This window comes from Muntiacus reevesi, chromosome 13 (genome assembly GCF_963930625.1).
Source record: "Muntiacus reevesi chromosome 13, mMunRee1.1, whole genome shotgun sequence".
NCBI classification, from domain to species: domain Eukaryota; kingdom Metazoa; phylum Chordata; class Mammalia; order Artiodactyla; family Cervidae; genus Muntiacus; species Muntiacus reevesi.
In genome coordinates, this window is record NC_089261.1 from 62,081,161 (window position 1) to 62,100,514 (window position 19,354).

The following is a 19,354-nucleotide window of genomic DNA, read 5'->3' on the forward strand; positions in this document are numbered from 1 at the left end:
GAATCCTAAGAAGCGAAGATTATCCTGGATTATCCTGACAGACTACACACTAGTATCCTTACAAGGGGGGTGGGGGGTGGATGTGACTAGAAGGGGAAGAGGAAATATGATGACAGAGGCAAGAGACCAGAGTGATCTGAGAAAATGGTCATGAGCCAGGAAATGCAAGCAGCCTTCAGAAAGGCAAAGTAGATTCTTCCCTAGGGTCCTCAAAGTCTTGACTGAGTCCAGACTCTTGATACCTGGACTTAGTCCAATGCAATTAACTTTGGATTTCTGGCCTCTAGAACTACTGGAGAATAAATTTGTATTGGTTTAAGCTAGCAAGTTTTCGTAAACTGTTAGAGGAGCCATGGAAAACTAATGCAGTCTACAATTCTGAAAATCTAGTAAAATATTTCACAAGACTGAGAAGAAAACTTTAGAGAAGTGTTGGCATTCCCACTATACTGTAGCAAGCCAACTCTTCAAAATAGAGGCCAAAATATGGGGGTGCATGTATCTTTCTGAATTAGTGTTTTATACACCAATTGGATAAACACCAAGGAGCAGAATTGCTGAGTAATAAGATTGTTCTATTTCTAGTGTTTTGAGGAACTTCTACACTGTTTCCATAGTGGTTGCACCAACTTACATTCCTATCAACAGAGTACAATGGTTCCCTTGTCTCAACAGTCTCGCCAACATTGTTTATTTGTAGACTTTTTGATGATAGTCATTCTAACAGGTGTGAGGTGATATCTCACTGTGATTTTGATCTGCATATCTCTGATGATTAGCAATGCTGAATATATTTTCATGGGCCTGTTGGCCAATTGTATATCTTCTTTGGAAAAATGCTTATTCATATTCTGTCCATTTTTAATCTGGTTGTTTGGGAGTTTTTTGAATGTTGATTTGTATGTGCTGTTTATATATTTTGGATATTAACCCCTTACCAGTCATTTGCAAACATTTTCTCCCATTCATTAGGTTGTCTTTTTTATTTGTCCATGGTTTCTTTTACTGTGCAAAAGCTTTTAAGTTTAATTAGACCCCATTTGGTGTTTGTTTGCTCTTCCCCATTTGTTTATTTTGCTTTAGTTTCCTTTACCTTAGGAGACAGGTGCAAAAAAATATTGCTAAGATTTATATCAAAGAATGGTCTGCCTATATTTTCTTTTAGGAGTTTTATGGTTTCCTGTCTTACATCTAAGTCTTTAATCCATTGAGTTTACTTTTGTATATCATATGAGAATATATCTGAAGAAAATTAAGACACTAATTTGAAAAGAAACATGTATCCCAATATTCATAGCAGCATTACTTAACAATAACGTTACTTATAAACACTCAAAATAACCAGGAGCAACCTAAGTGTCCACCAAATATGAATGGATAAAGAAGAGGTGGTGTATATATATATATATATAATTGAATATTACTCATCCATATAAAAGGATGAAATTCTTCCATTTGCAACAACACGGATGGAAATAGACAGTATTACAGTGTCATGCTTAGTGGAAATAGTCAGACAGAGAAAGACAAATTGCTATTTTATCACTTACATGTAATACCTGAAAAATAAAGTAAATGAATGGATATAGAAAACAGAAACAGGCTCACAGATACTGAGATTAAACTAGTGGTTACCAGTTGGGAGAGGGAAGTAGGGAGAGGCAGGGTAGGTGTAGAGGAATAAGAAGCACAAACTACTCTATATAAACTAAACAGGCTACAAGGATGCACTGTACAGCAAAGAATATAGCCAATATTTTACAACAGCTTTAAATGTAGTAAGATCTATAAAATACTGAATCACTATGTTGTACACTTGCAATTAATATACTACTATAAATCAACTAAACTCCAATTAAAAATAGAAGTCGAATGCAACAAGGATAAAGACTTAAAAATAATATTTGTAAGGTAAATGAAAATGGAAATATGTGTTTTTTAAAAGACAAGAAATACAAGGAAACCAAAAATGTAATTTTGTAAATTCTGTAAATTTTGGCAGAATTATAATGTACTTCAGAGTTAGTGGGGATGTAAAAGATAGTGCAGAATATCAAATGACTGGATTTGGCAAGCACTCGTACAATGCAGAAGAAAAGTATCCAAAGACAAAAATTATGAGAGAGAAGATTACAGATTAAAGAGGACAAAAGATAAATATACATGAAAGAAATCACATACTTTACCAAAGATGAAAACAGAACAATCAGGAATGAAAAAAATAATACTATTGAACTATAATTTTCTGAGCTGAAAACAAAATTTGCATCTTCTGAGTATTGGGGCTCATTGTGTGTTAGGAAAAGTTAAAAGGGATTTGTATGCAAGTACATTTTGCAAAAGTAAAGGAATAAAAAAATTTAAATTATAAGATTAAAGAAAAATTCATATATATTTATAAAGAAGAAAAATATCAAACTTGCAAAACTCAGGCTTTTTCCAGAATTCTTCTGTGAAACAGCAAAAGAACCCATACATAATAGAATACCATCAACAGAATTTCCAGAGAAAAGAAAAGGCATGAAACAGAAATTTTGTGACAAAACTGTCTTCAATGTATAAAGCTCAGCAAAAAAAAAAAAAAAAAAAAAATTCTCAAATATACCAATGCCCTGAAAAGCTGCTCAGAAAAACATGTGTTTTTGTTTATGTAAATAAACAAACACTTATCTGAAGACTAAGACATGAATCAAAATCAAGGATGAAAGGATTTAGAAATCATGGTATGAGTTCCAGAAGTTTTTCTTGTAATCAGTATTCAATTCTAGAAGGATCATTTGTGGTATGTGGATGCTGTGACTCTGATGTAAAGATTGGTCCTGCCAGGCCTTACCTCATAGTTTCTTTTGCTATTCTACTATCCCAGGAACCAAATGATTAGTTTCCTAGGGTATACACTTGAACTCACTCATAGTTCCAATGAAATGTTGTTTTAAATGGAATCTGGCTCTATAAGCAATAACCAGTGTTGTTCTGTAAGGCACTTACAATGGCTAAACGTTTGGAACATATACCCAGAGACCCAGTAAACCAGGTAAGAATAACAAAAATATAATGACTATTTTCAGGCTCACAGAACTTAAATATGACTTTTCTCCTTTTAAGAGTTCAGACTGAATTGCCAGAGTCAGGGCATCACCCCTCACAAAGATCCTCTTTATATCATAGAAACACTCTCTGAGTGTCCTTATGGAGCTTTGCTGTTTAACTAAGGATAGAAATATACCTGGAAAACAGATTCGAGAAAATATACCAGAATTTAGCAGTGAGTATCTCTGGGTGGTAGAATACTAGAGGATTGTCTTTTTTTTTTTTCTGATAGTGGTCTGTATTTTCCAAATTTTCTGAAATTTATTACAGCTAATAGTAAGTTTTGGGAAAAATGTATTTTAAATGAAGCCATAAAAATTTAGGTAAAAATAAGTGAAATTATGTTAAAAACTATGAACAAAAGCAGAGTATCACAGAACTTTAAGAATGGTTTACCTTTCAGGAGGTAACACCCTGAGACTAAATTTTAATCCATTTTTTTTCTAACAAGGACATGTTGTGTTTATAAAGAAGAAAATACAATTAGTTTGAACTTATTTTAACAAAACATGCATACAAAAATAAGTGTTTCCTTTAAATTTGCCCTCAATGATCAACACATATTTTGAGAGCAGGGGCATCACAACATCTTGAGAATCAAAACTCTTATTCCCCCGTCAAAATACTCATTCCCCTCCCCGGAAGTAAAAGAGAATCTGCTATGTCCTACAGCTTTGGAAAATGTTAGTCTCGGGCTTAGAACCTAAAGACTCTTGATTAACTAAAGCAGGTGTCAGGGTACCAGGTCTGTCACAAATTCATTCCTGCAAAGCAGGGGCAGCTATCTGAATATGCGATTTGAAAATGCCACTTGTTTTTAAAGGTTTTGTTTTATTTTTACTTTTTAATTTGGACTGCTCTTAAAGTCTTTATTGAATTTGTTACACTATCACTTCTGAATTTTTTATGTTTTTGTTTTTTGGCTATGAGGCATGTGGGATCTTTGCCCCTCAACCAGGGATGGAACTGGCACCTCCTGCATTGGAAGGACACTCTGAACCACTGGCCCCCAGAGAAGTCCCTGAAAATGCCTCTTGATTGCAATTCACCTGTAATCTTTTCCAAGAGGCAATCTGACAAATGTAAGCTTATGTTGGGAGCACCTGCAAGAGCAGGAGGGCAGGGATTGTGCCCCGTGGCACTCTTTTATCCCCCACACAACTGAAATGCCTGGTACAGAACATGTGCTAATTGTTTCTAACAAATGACTGTTAAAGTTACCTGGATACAGTGTGGTTTACAGATGACAATGATGTCATAGGTCTCTAGACAAAAAAATGCCAAAGGTCTAGGAGAAAACTGCACATTGGGTGATAATTTAATGGGAGTGCTCTTAGTGTTTGCCTCCTGCAAGAGGAAGCAATTAGTCTAGTCTTCTGTTCATCTCGTACAACTCTAACTTTTTTTAAATGAATTCTTCCAAGTTTATTGTGTACTGCTGTTTGGGCCATATGGATCTTACCTATTTTGGTGTCCACACTCATACCTGTTTGGTGAAAATGAAAATTTAAAGAGACTTCTGGGAAAGTAATTATCAGTAAGAAGAATCTTTTAAAGCTCATATTTTTTACGTGATATTAATTTCTAGGAATCTTTCATAGGGAAATAATCTGGAATGTGCCAAAAGATTTATTAACAAAGATGCTTGTTATAGCATTATTTATAACTGTGCAGAAATCAAGTTAGTTTCTAAGTTAGCATAACTCTATTATTCTTAGAAAAGGATGCTTGCAAGGTTGAGTCTCAACTGGCATCTAAGTACTTAGAGGGTAAACAGTTCCCTAGCCACTGATGTAAAATTTTCCCAGAAAGATATGGGCATCTCACTATGCCTAAATTGTACAGACAATATGATTTAGGCAGAATATCAGCTTTCCTTCTGAAAGTCTGGAATATTGCTACATGCTAAGCAGACGGTGCCAATGTGAGCATGTCCCAGTAAAAATCTTGGGTGCTGAGTCTGTAATGAGTTTCCCCAATACATAACCCTTCACATGCGTCATGACTCATTTTGGAGGAATCAAGTACCTCCATGTGACTTCACTGGAAGAGGACTCCTGTGAGCTTGCTCCTGGTTTCCTCTGGACTTCACCCCATGCGCCTTTTCCCTTTGCTGATCCTGCTTTGTATCCTTTCACTACAGTAAACCTGAGCTGTTGATAGGACTATATACTGAGTCCTATGAGTCCTCCTAGCAAATCACTGAGTAGCCCTGGGGTGGTCCCAAGATCCACAACACAATAATCAAATTAGAAATAAGATAAAATTCCAGTAATGGGAGATTGGTGAAGAAAATAACAATATATACATACATTGTATTATGTTTTGATAAAAATTTTGCCTATGAATTTTTTACATTACACAAAAAATTAAAATATCATATACCTTATACCTTTAATTATGAACAAAAAAAAGTCTTGTAAGCCAAAGGACTGGACAGAAATATGCCAAACTGCTGAAAGTGGTTTGATCATATTTCTGTCTGTATTTTCTTCTTTTCTTTTGTTCTGAATAGGCTGAATGTGAGGTTCATACCTCACTCACCACCTTTTGGGGAAAGCTATCCTAATTGTGTTTTCCTCATACTCACAGGTTATGCATGAATTATAATTATTGTGCAAATTCTGGAATGAGAATTAAAAATTCTGGAACGGAATTAGGAAATAAGACTAAGAATCAAATCCCCTAGGAAAGACTGTTAATTTTTTTATATTTGCATCTGTGTTTGATGATCAGCTTGTCAGAACATTGAAGTTCATTAATACATCATTATCTTTATTGAAAGCTCATTAAAGCGACACATTCAATGTAAGAAAAAAAGACTCTGGTGACAAAAACAAAAGGATAATCATGGAACAAAATCTTAGCCCTGCTTATGCTTATATCTTTATTCCAAATGTTTCACTCTATTCTTTTCTAATCTCCTAATCATAGTTAGTAATGAGTGAGATTGTCACTACAAGGTATAGACTATTTATGATTAGTGAAAATTTAAATCCCAACTGCAGGCAGAGAACTGTAGGAAACTATATTAAAATTTTGTGTAAGTACAAAGTGATTTGCAAAACCCAAGTCTATAAAGCTACAGTGAATATCATACATAAATATAACAAACAGGATTTTGTGAAACAAGCTAACAATGAGGACTTTCCATTGTTATGATCAACATTTACAATCTAGTTTTAAGGATTAGTCAGTTTCAACCTGTCCTTTTCAGTCCTTTCAACCATCACCAGAAAGGAAGCAAAGATAAAACACAAATCAAGGTTTCTACTTGTTACAACTACTAAAGTTTAAGTTCTGATAAAAATTCTGAATATTAATATATATATTAAGTGTTATCTATGAAGTAATATATTAAATGTTATCTATGAAGTTCAGTAGCCATGTGGACCCTGTTTCCATTATTACTAATAAATTAAAATTGACTGTACTAATAAAATATTTCACAGATGCTCTGTCTTCTTACTCCTACACATCCAAAGATCAAATTCAACAAAATTTGGTTCTTTCGAGAAACATATTATGTATCATTTTAGCAGCAACTTTAAGAATAATTAACAAAATTATGGGCATTTCTTAGTGATTTTACTAACTACTATGCCCATATATGAATTTTTCCTCTAGTTAAAGTTCTCTACTTGCCTTAATCTAATAGAGTATTGAATTTCATCTCCACCCATTTGTTTATGCCACGGTGCCCACTTGTGATGGTTAATTTTAATGTATCAACCTGTCTAGGACACAGTGCCCACATATTTAGTCAAACATATCTAGACGCCTCAGTGAAGATATCTGTAAATTATTGACATTTAAATTTGCTTTGTGTAAAACACATTACTTTCCAAAAGGTGGGTGAACCTCATCCAAACACAGTTGAAGGCCTTAAGAAAAAGACTAATCTCCCCTGAGGAAAATTCTGCCAGCAAACTGCCTTCAGACCTGAGACACAACATCAAGTCTTCCATGGGTCTCCAGTCCGGAGCCCACACTACAGATTTTAGGCTTGCTAGTCTCTGCAATTGCATGAACTAATTCCTTAAAATAAATCTCGCCATATATGAGGTGGAGGAGTGAGAGAAAAGTTTACTTCTAAAAATCACTTATGGAGAAAGAGAAACCTATCTATCTATCTGTCTATCTATCCTCCATTTATCTAGGTGTCTATGTAAATATATTGATCAATAGATATCTATATCTGTTTGTATATCTATAGAGAGAGATCCTACTGATTGTTTCTCTCAAGAACACTAGCTACGATCCCTGATCAGTTTTGATCTTCCCAAAGCACATCCAGCTTTCCAGGCCAACTTGTAATTCCATCCTTTTTCTCATCACTCACAAGAACATATTGGATTTCAAAGGAATGTAGCTGGCATGATCACAAAAATAACCCTGAATCCATTCTAATTATTAAAAAGTTAATTTTCAAGGTTTAATCTTCTCAGTATTAAGAAAAATATGCCTTGCAATCACCTCACCCATATGATATACCAATGTGAACAGTCATGGAGGCTGAAAACCATCCATCTCCATCACTGAGAAAGGACATAACTTGTGTTGTGGGTTACCTTTTATGTTTTAACTCAGCCACATTATAAACTTTTTATAAGACATGGCTGATGTCTAAAAGCTTTTTGTGTTCATTATATACCTAGCACAGTACTGTGTATGCATGAGACGAGTGCTCGGGCCTGGTGCACTGGGAGGACCCAGAGGAGTCGGGTGGAGAGGGAGGTGGGAGGGGGGATCAGGATGGGGAATACGTGTAACTCTATGGCTGATTCATGTCAATGTATGACAAAACCCACTGAAATGCTGTGAAGTAATTGGCCTCCAACTAATAAAATAAAATTAAAAAAAGAAAAAAGAAAAAGAAAAAAGAAAAAAAAAACAATTTTTAAAAAATTTTTTAAAATTACTCAATTTAATTGCCTGTAAATTCGGATGACATCTTTACTTCTATGATGGATACTTATACCAAATGTCTTTATCCTTATAAAAAAAAATGGAAGCAAAAGTAATATAATAACTATATCTCTACTTGAATGTAGTTTTATAAAAAAGTGGAATTTGAACAACTACTAGTAATAATATAATTTTTAGATGAGACCATGATATTTTGGTACGCTTTAAGAAGATACCTTAGATTTTACAATAAAACTGAAAAATATTTGTGGGGTAATGACAAGGAATTTGCTTCAAGTAATCCAAGCTGAGAAGGAAATTGAGTTAGTGCGTGGATCAGACAGTACTGACCATGAGTTCATAGTTACTAAAGCCAGGTGATGAGTACATATGGATCTATTATCCTACTCTCTTTATTTTTGTACATATGGAGATTTTCCATAATAAAATGACTTTTCATATATTTATTCAAAAATATATAAACTTTCTCAATGCCAAGAAAAATTTTAATTAAATAGCTAATCATCAGAAAAAGAGAGCAGACAAGAGAGCAACACATAAAGAACAATACTTTTCTATCTGGCAAAATCTGGTTTAAAAAAGAAGGAATAAAACTGAACAATAAGGTATAAGGTACTCAGCTAAGTAATAAAATCCTCAAGTCCTCATATGGTGACTTTCCTTAAAGTATTTTAAAATCCTTTGTCAGAAACTGTCTCAGATAGAGAGTTTCTGAGAATCTCTATCTGAATCTCTAAACAGCACCAAAAATTTGTTTATGGTCTATCTTTTCCACCAGAATATAAGGTCAGTAGCTTTTTGTCATGTTCACCAGGGCCTCTCCAGCAATGAGGGGAGCACAAATAGTAGATGCTCAATAAATATTTGTCAATTATTCCCATATATAAAATATGCTGTCTTCTGATTACCATCATAAGACCATATAGCATTAACTAAAGGTTTTAACCATTAGCATAAAAATTCACTTCAAAGATTCAAGCTTTATTTATGTATGATTCTTTCTGAAAATTATATATTAGTAATTCACATCTACTTACTATGTTAAAAATAATTTCTATATATACCATCTCATTTTAGCCTTATATCCAATGAGAGATAGAAGAAACAGGGATAATCTCTCCAGTTTAGAAAATAAAAAACTGAAGCTCATAACATTGATCTGCTGAGATTTCAGTTCTGGTTTTTTACTCATGATCATTCTTTCAACTGGAGAACTATCCATATATTTTTTAATTTAAGATATCTCTAATTAATCAAGCATTTTGACACAATACTATTCATTCTAGTAAGGAATGAAACAGTGTCTAAGAAGAAGTTGGGCCCATGGCCAAAGGATGAGACAGAGAAAATTATACCCATTAAGTGAGTTTTAGATTCAGTATTAAGGAATAACATTTCAAAATCTTAAAAGATATGCAGAGTTGATCTTTTACTTTACATATAGAAAGTCAGACAAAGTCTTTCCAACTCTAACAATGAGAACAACTGAGACAGTTGATAAAACAATAATTTTTTGAGCTGATCTGAGAGCTGAGGTCACAAGGCAACCTGATGAACTGCAATATGAGGTTGCCAAACTCTAGCAGTGAGAGTCAATACAAATCACCTTGGGCAGAACATAAAGAGATGACAAGCATAGAAGCAGGCAAGAAGAAAATAAATAGAATTTTAACAAATCTTTTAAAGGCCAAATGTGGACTCACTTGACAGAATAGTTATCTTGGAAGCCCAGACACCTGGGGCATCTGCATCCACTCCCCTAGTCTTTTCTAAAGGCTTCCACTGACTACTGCTGAGATAGATTAGAATAGGGGAGGGGATCTGAGTGAGAGAGCTCTTCTGTGATACAGGCATATAGGACCAGAAGAACCCAAACAAGCCTGTTTCCAAACCAGACACTGCATGAGTACAAGGTGGTGCCTGGCTGCTGCTGGGGAAGCAGCAGGAAACTTATGAAGTCATTGTAACACTGATAGCAAAGTCAGAAAAACGTATTAGAAGAAAGAAGAATTATAGCCCAACATCATTAAACATAGATGTAAAAATTTTAATAAAATACTAGCAAATCAAATTCATCAATATATGAAAAGCATAATATATCACGGTCAATTAGGAGTTGCTCAAGAATATAAAGTTGGTTTTATATATGAAAATTAATCAGTGAAATTTGTTATAGTAATACACTAAGAGAAATCAAATAATATTTAAGGACATGCATAAAAAACATTTTATAAAATTCAACAATTAGGAATAAAAAATTGTTCTACAGCCAACTACCAAAAAGGGAATTCCAAATCCAGACAATAAGAACCTACAAAAACTGTAGTAATATTATACGTGATGGTGAGATAGAGTGCCTTCTGCTTAAGATTTGAAATAAGACAGGATATCTATAATCAGCATCATGTTAGGATTCCTAACCAGTGCAATAAAACATAAGACAGAGATTTAAAAAAAGACAATTAAACAAAAAAAGTAAAAATACCTTTATTCGGAATGACATGACTGCATATGTAGTAAATTCTAAGGAACTAGAAATAAAACTAGTAGAACTAGTAATGAATTTTAGTACTCTCACAAAGTACAAAATCAATCAAAATATCAACTGTATTCTATAGAGTATCATAAACAACTAGGAAAAGGAGTTAAAAATCAGTATCATTTGCAAGAGCTTCAAAAACCAGAGGAGTCGGGTGGAGAGGGAGGTAGGAGGGGGGATCGGGATGGGAATACGTGTGACTCTATGGCTGACTCATGTCAATGTATGACAAAACCCACTGAAATGTTGTGAAGTAATTAGCTTCCAACTAATAAAAAAATTTTTTTTTAAAAAACAAAAACAAAAAAGACCCTGATGCTGGGAAAGATTGAAGGAAAGAGGAGAAGGGGACGACAGAGGATGAGATGGTTGGATGGCATCACTGACACAGTGTACATGAGTTTGAGCAAGCTCCAAAAGTTGGTGATGGACAGGGAAGCCTGGTTTGCTGCAGTCCATGGGGTCGCAAATAATCAGATGCGACTGAATGACTGAACTGAACTGAACTGAACTAAAAGTACCACAACTTTGTTAATCAACTACACCCCAATACAAACTGTTTTTGGTGTTAAATAAAAATTTAAAAAGAAAGAAAAAAAAATCAAAACGATAAGGATAAATTTAACAAATAGCAGGTAAATATAAAATGTATATTTTATAAAAAGAAAATACTGATGATATGAAAGAAGATTTAAATAAATGAAGCAATACACTGTTTTCAGGGATTCAAGACATAATGTTAAGATTATTGTTCTAAATCCCACAATTGATTTCTAGATTGAAAGCAATGTCAATTATAGTCACAGCCATTTTTTCTTCTGTAAATTGAAAATATAACTTAAAATTTACTTTGGAAAAGAAAAGTAATAAGAATAGTAGAAACAATCTTGAAGAGAAAAAATGGGAGGGTATACACCACTTAAGATTTACAATAAAGCTATAAGGCTAAGGTAATGAGGGAATGAAAGAGAACAGAGTCCCAAAATAGATGTACACAAATAAAATCAGCTTTTGACAAAAGTACCAAAGCAATTCAATGGAGAAAGAAATCTCTTCAATAAATGATACTACCATAAACTACACACAAAATTTAATTTGAAATGGATCATAGGGTAAAACATAAAATCTAAAACAACAAAGCTGCTAGAAAAAAAAATATAGATCTTCACAATCTTGGAATCAACAAAGATTTCTAAAGAAGAGACAAAGCACAAGTCACAAAGGGAAAAAAAAACAATGAAGAAAATTGGACTTCATCAAAAATAAAATCTTCTGCTCATAAGAAAATGAAGGGAAAAAAAGGAAAACTATATACTGTGAGTAAATATTCATAACTCACGACAAAGGACGTAAATCCCAGAATACATACAGATTCTTGCAGTTCAACCATAAAAAGACAAATCACTCTATATTTAAAAGACAAGCTGCTTCACAAAAGGAGATCTACACATGTAAAGCATGCATATGACAAAGTGTTTAGCTTCTTTAGTCATCAGGCAGAGGAATGCAAATTGAAACCCCAGTGAGCTATTCCTACTGAAATGACTAAAATGAAAGAGACAGACAAAAACAAACCGTTGGAGAAAGTGGAGCAACTGGAAGGCCAATGGAAACGCAAAATGGTACCATGACTTTAGAAAATTATCTTGTTTCTTAGCTAAACATACAGCTACTTTGTGATCCATCAATTCTGCATCCAGATATCAATGCAACTAGCCCACAGGCTCCTCTGTCCATGGAATTCTTCTGGCAAGCATACTGGAGTGGGTTGCTATTCCCTTCTCTTCAGGGGAATCTTCCTAACCCAGGGATGGAACCCAGGTGGCCTGCATTGCAGGCAGATTCTTTACCATTTGAGCCAACAAGTCCCCACGTATCTTAAAGATATTTTCTAATTTTAAGTTCATCTTGAGAATAAATAATTCACAAAACAAATTAAGAGCATTCCAAATCTAAACAGCCAAGTAGTTTTCCTTGGACTAAGCTGTTTTTCTCACTGACAAATGAATTAAATTTAAAAACAATTTTCTAAATGTTGCACTGAGGTGGTTTTCTGTTGAGGAGAATCAGAATTCCTGTGGACATTTTAAACTTATTAGTATAAGACTTTTTTAACTTTAGATCTTTTATAATATTATTTATTGATTCAAGTATTAATATTCCATTCTAAAACTAGTAATCAAAGTATAGTACTTCATAATTTATAGCTAACTTCTACATAAACAATCTCATCTGATTTTTATATCCACCAAGAGAAATAGATAAGCAGGGATTTCCCTTGCTCAATATAAGTAAAACAAAACTACATTTTTTTCTTCTTTTACTCTTCTTCTTTATCATACTTGAAAGGCCTATTTGTTTAACTATTTGCCTCTTTGATTTCTTAAATTCTAACCACATTTTCCAACTCCATACATCTCCATTTAAAGCTTTTCTCCTAGTTAAGATCCTCACGTTTCCTAAATAAATTATCCTTTCTATCCAACTTTTTTTTTAAATTTTAAGGCCAATCTTAGAATACAAAAGCAGTTTTTAATAGAGCTAAGAATATAGGAAAAGTTTTTTTAACAGGTCGATATCATCTTTCATGTATCCTTCAGAAAATATTTGCTCTCATTTTCATTGATTATTAAGAACCTAACTGACAAAACAATACAAAAAGAAAAAAGAATTATAACTATGAAGAATAATATAAAACAACTATGATTTTACTTAGCCATTTTGCTTATTATTTTCCTCTATAATAATTTACTAATTCTAGTAAAAATTATTTTTCAAAGACCCATGGTATTAGAATCACACAAAATATCTATTCTTAATGTATTATTTCAGAAACACTAAAAAATGAAAAAAAAATTGCCAATACTATTTCAAAAATTCATGTTCTAGAGATTAATTGCAGAAAAACATTTTTATTCACATGCAATTAGATGAAATTGTGGCAATTAAGGTCATGAAAAACAAGAATTCTTTCTAAAAGTGTGTTTTTCTTTCTTGTAAAGTAATGAATTAAATCCTTTTTTAAATACAATAAGAGAGAATGCATCAGTCATTTAAATATTTTTTCAATACATTTCCAAACCAAATTTTGCCCCAGAGAAATTTAAGCCAAAAATTAGAAACCCAGAAAAAAAAGTTTCTAACATTCAGTTTTCTTTATTCCCATGTTTTCCTTATTCCCTGCATTAGTATTCCTTAAGCCAGATAAGCTTGCAAAATACACAATGACAAACATGTAATTTAGTTTGGTCATAAATTATTAATTCCAATTTTTAAAGCTTATGCCAGAGAAGACTATTTTAGGTATAAAAAAGATATTATAAATCTAGTTGGAAAATTGCCTTTAAAAGCGGGGGGAGGGGAAACTTTTAAAGAATAAGATATTGCTTTTTGTGTTCTGAAAATTCACAGTTACTGTAAGGAAATGCACCAACAGTAAGATTCGGTTGTTTATGGACAAAGTTTAGCTTACAGTGTATATAGAAGAAGAAGTATCCCAAACAGAAAGGAAGAGGGAAAAAATACTTTCAGAAAACACTCTCACAAATAGTTATTTTATGGGACTGATGGTACAAGTAATTACTCTGACATTTAATAAACAGCACTTTGAAGAACTGCTAGGACTCAGTAAACCTTCAAGTTCAACCACCTTGGCTTTTATTTGTTTTTAAGCAATAGAATTATAGCGTATTTTGCAAGCATAGTTTCAATACCTCATGTTTAAAAGATACATCTGCATGAAATGCTTCAAAGACACATCCCTTATATACACTGTATTTCCCAGTGGACACAGCTTAGCATAAACTGATAAAAATGAAGGGCCATAAAATAGGAAATCCATTTTCATACCCATATGTGTGTAATTGAAAGGAATCTTTGAATATTTGCTATAAATTAGTTCCAACTTAAAAGCAATGAAACATTCTACCTTTTGCAAAGCAGTCAGGAATGACAAAAAGTATCCTTTTCTCCCTTTAGCAAAGAAGGGATGTTCTGTGATCTCAACAGTTATTGCCTTCATCTATCTCAACTATAAACCCATCTCATGGACTGCACAGGAAAATTTGGAACTCCTTCAAAATTCAGTCATCCAAATATTAATACAACAGAGATTCTCATTGGTTTAAAGTACATTTTAGGACACTAGAATATTGTTCCAGGACATTAAATTTGAAGAATGACTGACTTTGGTTTCCCTGTGAGTTAGGACACAGTAATAAATAGTATTCCTCAGACTTCGGATAGATTAAAAAAAAATGTATTAAAGGATACAAACATGTTTTCTGGTCCATAAAATCTGTGTCATCCTTTGCCATATATATTAGAGAAAACATATCAAGTATTTTTCTTAATTAGGAATAATAAATGTGTCAGTTATCTAGCAGAACTCACACATAACATAGTACCTGCTCTAGAGGGGTATATGTTTGAAGATATTACTCAATAGGAATTAGTAGCCTATAATAAGTGCTTGCCTTTTCTTTTTATTTTCTTTTATAATTACAAGGGCTTTCCAGGTGGCACTAGCGGTAAAGAACCAGGCTGCCAATGCAGGTAGACATTAAAGACATTAGATATTCAATTCCTGCACAAGGAGTATTCTTATCTGGCGAAGAGACTTGTAGAACTCAGGGAAACTATGAGCCATGTCATGTAGGGCCACTGAAGTCGAACGGGTCATAGTGAAGAGTTCTGACAAACTGTGGTCCACTGGAGGAGGAAATGTCAACCTGCTTCAGTATTCTTGCCACGAGAACCCAGTGAACAGTATGAAAAGACAAAGAGATGTGACACCAGGAGATGAGCTCCCCAGGTCAGAAGGTTTCCCATATGGTACTAGGGAAGAGTGGAGGACAATCACTTACAGTTCCAGAAAGAATGAAACGGCTGGGTCAAAGCAGAAGTGATGCTCATTTGCAGATGTGTCTGGTGGTAAAAGTAAAGTCTAAAGAACAATATTGCATAGGAACCTGAAATGTTAGGTCCATGAATCAAGGTAAATTGGACAATGTCAAGCAGGATATGGCAAGATTGAACATCAACATCTTACAAATCAATAAACTAAAATGGATAGGAATGGGCCATTTTAATTCAGATGACCGTTATATCTGCTACTGTGGGCAAGAATCCATTAGAATAATGGAGTAGCCCTCATAATCTACAAGAGCCAGGTACAACCTTACAAATGTCAGAATAACCATTTCCAAGGCAAATCATTCAACCAAACAGTAATCCAAGTCTATGCCCCAACCACTAATGCCGAGCAAGCTAAAGTTGACCAGTTCTATTAAGACCTACATACCTTTTAGAAGGAATATCAAAATAAAATGTCCTTTTCATCATAGAGGATTAGAATATAAAAGTAGGAAATCAAGAGATACCTGCAAAAATAGGCAAATTTGACCTTGGAATACAAAATGAAGTATGGCAAAGACTAAGAGAATTGTGTCAACAGAACATGCAGGTAAAAGCAAACACCCTTTTCTAACAACCCAGAATATGACTGCCTACGTGGACATAACCAGATAGTCAATACCAAAATCAGATAATGTTCTTTGCATTCAAAGATGGGAAAGCTCTATACAGTCAGAAAACACAGGACCTGGAGCTGACTGTGGCTCAGATCACGAACTCCTTATTACAAAATTCAGGCTTAACTTGAGGAAAGTAGGGAAAATCACTAGGCCATTCAGGTACGACCTAAATCAAATCACGTGTGACTATACAGCAGAGGTGACAAATAGATTCAAGAAATTAGATCTGGTAGACAGAGTGCTTGAAAAACTATAGATGGAAGTTCATAACATTCTACAGCAGGCAGTGACAAAAACCATTCCAAAGAAAGAGAAATGCAAGAAGATAAAGTGGTTGTCTGAGGAGGCTTTACAAATTGCTGAGGAAAGAAGAGAAGTGACAGGCAAGGGAAAAAAGGGAAAGATATACCCAATTGAATGCAAAGTTCCAGAGAATAGCTAGGAGAGATAAGATCTTCTTAAATGAACAATGCAATGAAATAAAGGAAAATAATACAATGGGAAACACTAGAGATCTCTTCAAAAAACATGAGGATATCAGGGGGATATTTTATGCAAGGATGGGCATGATAAAGGATAGAAAAGGTAAGGACCTAACAGAAGAGATTAAGAAGAGGTGACAAGAATATACAGAAGAATTATATTTAAAAAAAGATCTTAGTGACATGGATAACCACGATGGTGTATCTCACATAGAGCCAAACATCCTGGAGTGTTCTGAAGCATTGCTATGAATAAAGGTAAGAGAAGTGATGGAATTCCAGCTGAGCTATTTCAAATCCTAAAACACAATGTTGTTAAAGTGCTCCCTCAATATGCCAGCAAATTTGGAAAACTCAGCAGTGGCCACAGGACTAGAAAATGTCAGCTTTCATTCCAATCCCAAAGAAAGGCAATGCCAAAGAATGTCCAGACTTCATACAATTTTGCTCATTTCACATGCTAGCAAGATTATGTTCAAAATCCTTCGAGCTAGGCTTTAGCAGTCTGTGAACTGAGAACTTCCAGATGTACAAGCTGGATTTAGAAAAGGCAGAGGAACCAGAGATCAAATTGTCAACATTTGTTGGATCACGGACAAAGAAAAGAAACTCCATAAAAACATCTACTTCTGCTTCATTGACTATGCTAAAGCCTTTGACTGTGTGGATCACAACAAACCACGGAAAATTCTTTAGAAGATGAGAGTACCAGACTACCTTACTTGTCTCCTAAGAAATCCATATGTGGTTTAAGAGGCAACAGTTATAACTGGACATGGAACAACTGACTGGTTTAAAACTAGGAAAGGAATATGACTAGGCTGCATTTTATCACCCTGCTTATTTAACTTATATGCAGACTACATTATGGGAAATGCTTGGCTGGATGAATTACAAACTGGAATCAAGATTACTAGGAGAAATAGCAAGGACCTCAGATATGCAGATGATACCAATCTAATGGCAGAAAGTGAAGAGGAACTAAACAGCCTCTTGATGAGGGTGAAAGAGGAGAGTGAAACACCTGGCTTGAAACTCAACATTCAAAAGACTAAGATCATGGCATATGGTACTATCACTTCATGGCAAATAGAAGGGGGAAAGCGGGAACAGTGACAGATTTTATTTTCTTGGGCTCCAAAATCACTGCAGATAGTGACTGCAGCCATGAAATTAAAAGACGCTTGCTCCTTGGAAGGAAAGCCATGACTAAACTAGACAGTAAATTAAAAAGCAGAGACATGACTTGGCTGACAAAATCTGTGTAGTGAAAGCCATGATTTTTCCAGTAGTCATGTACAGATGTGAGAGTTGGACCATAAAGAAAGCTGAGCACTGAAGAATTGATGTTTTTGAATTGTGGTGCTGAGAGACTGAGTTTCTGAATTGTGGTGCTGAGAGTCCTGTTGACGTCAAAGAGATCAAACTAGTCAATCTTAAAAGAAATCAACCCTGAATATTCTTGGAAGGACTGATGCTGTAGCTCCAATACTTTGTCCACTTGATGCAAACAGCACACTCATTGGAAAAGACCTTGATGCTGGGAAAGACTGAAAAGCAAAATGAAAAGGGGGAGGCAGAGAACAGTTACATAGCATCACCAAGTCAATGAACATGAATTGGAGCAAACTCAGACAGTGGAGGACAGAGGAGTCTAGTGTGCTACAGTCCATGGGGTCACAGAGAGTCGGACATGACTTAGCAACTGAAAAACAACAAAATACATTTTATAGTCTTAGTATTGATAAAAGAGGGCTTCCCAGGTGGTGCTAATTGTAAAGAACCCACCTGCCAATGCAAGAGACATGGGTTTGATCTTTGGGTCAGGAAGATTCCCTAGAGGAAGGCATGGCAACCCACTCCAGTATTCTTGCCTGAAGAATCCCATAGAAAGAGGAGCCTGGAGGGCTTACAGTCCATAGGGTCACAAAGAGTCAGACACAACTGAAGTGACTTAGCATGCACACGTTGATAAAGGGTAGACATATATATACATACTATGTAAACACAAGTCAAAAGAGAGCTGAAAAACCTTTAACTTTTTATATTCTATATTTTAAATGTGTCTCAAATACATTACATAGTTAATATTTTCCCCTTATACCCTAAAATTCTTTGACTTTTACCTGGCGTATTTTGTTCATTTTTGCTCAATGTATATGATAGCAATTATAAGTGAACATAAGTAAGTTTTTACTTGTATTTACCTTCTCATTGTCATTTTCTATTTTACCACATGTTCCTTTCCTTGCTCCTTTTGCCCTCATTTGTGTTACATACTATATTTAATGCTATTTTTAACCATCTACCAGTCTGAAAGTCACATAATTATGTCAGTGATTCTAGATAAGAAAAAGTACATACTTAACAAAAACTCTTTAGGACTTCTCTGGTGGTATACTGTTTGGGACTCTGCTTCCATGACAAGGACACAGGTCCAATCCCCCGTCAGGGAACTAGGAGCCTGGGTGCTGCAAGCTTTGCAGCCCGGCCAAACAAACAAAAACTCTTTAGGTTTTTCCCCTGCCATTTACCTTAGATGGGACATTCTCCTTCTTCACGGAGCATATGGCTGTTAGATGTCGCCACAGTATTTCCCTAGTATCATTCTTGCCCTCGCTTCAAGTATTTGCTACTTGTCTTTCTGTGCTGAATATTGGATAATTTCTTTTAACCTTACCTGTCATTTCATTGGTTATCTCTTCTGCTATATCCAATATGTTACCAAGCATGCCTATATAGTCAATGTGCCTTTATTTTCTAGAAGTTCTATAGTCTTA

The 19,354-nt window shown here is 34.5% G+C and overlaps 1 protein-coding gene across 1 annotated transcript in view; it reads right to left on the reverse strand.

Moving 5' to 3' along the window:
• Nucleotides 1-19,354, reverse strand: part of IQCM (IQ motif containing M) — a 405,589-nt gene that overhangs the window by 302,402 nt on the left and 83,833 nt on the right. The window lies entirely within an intron of this gene.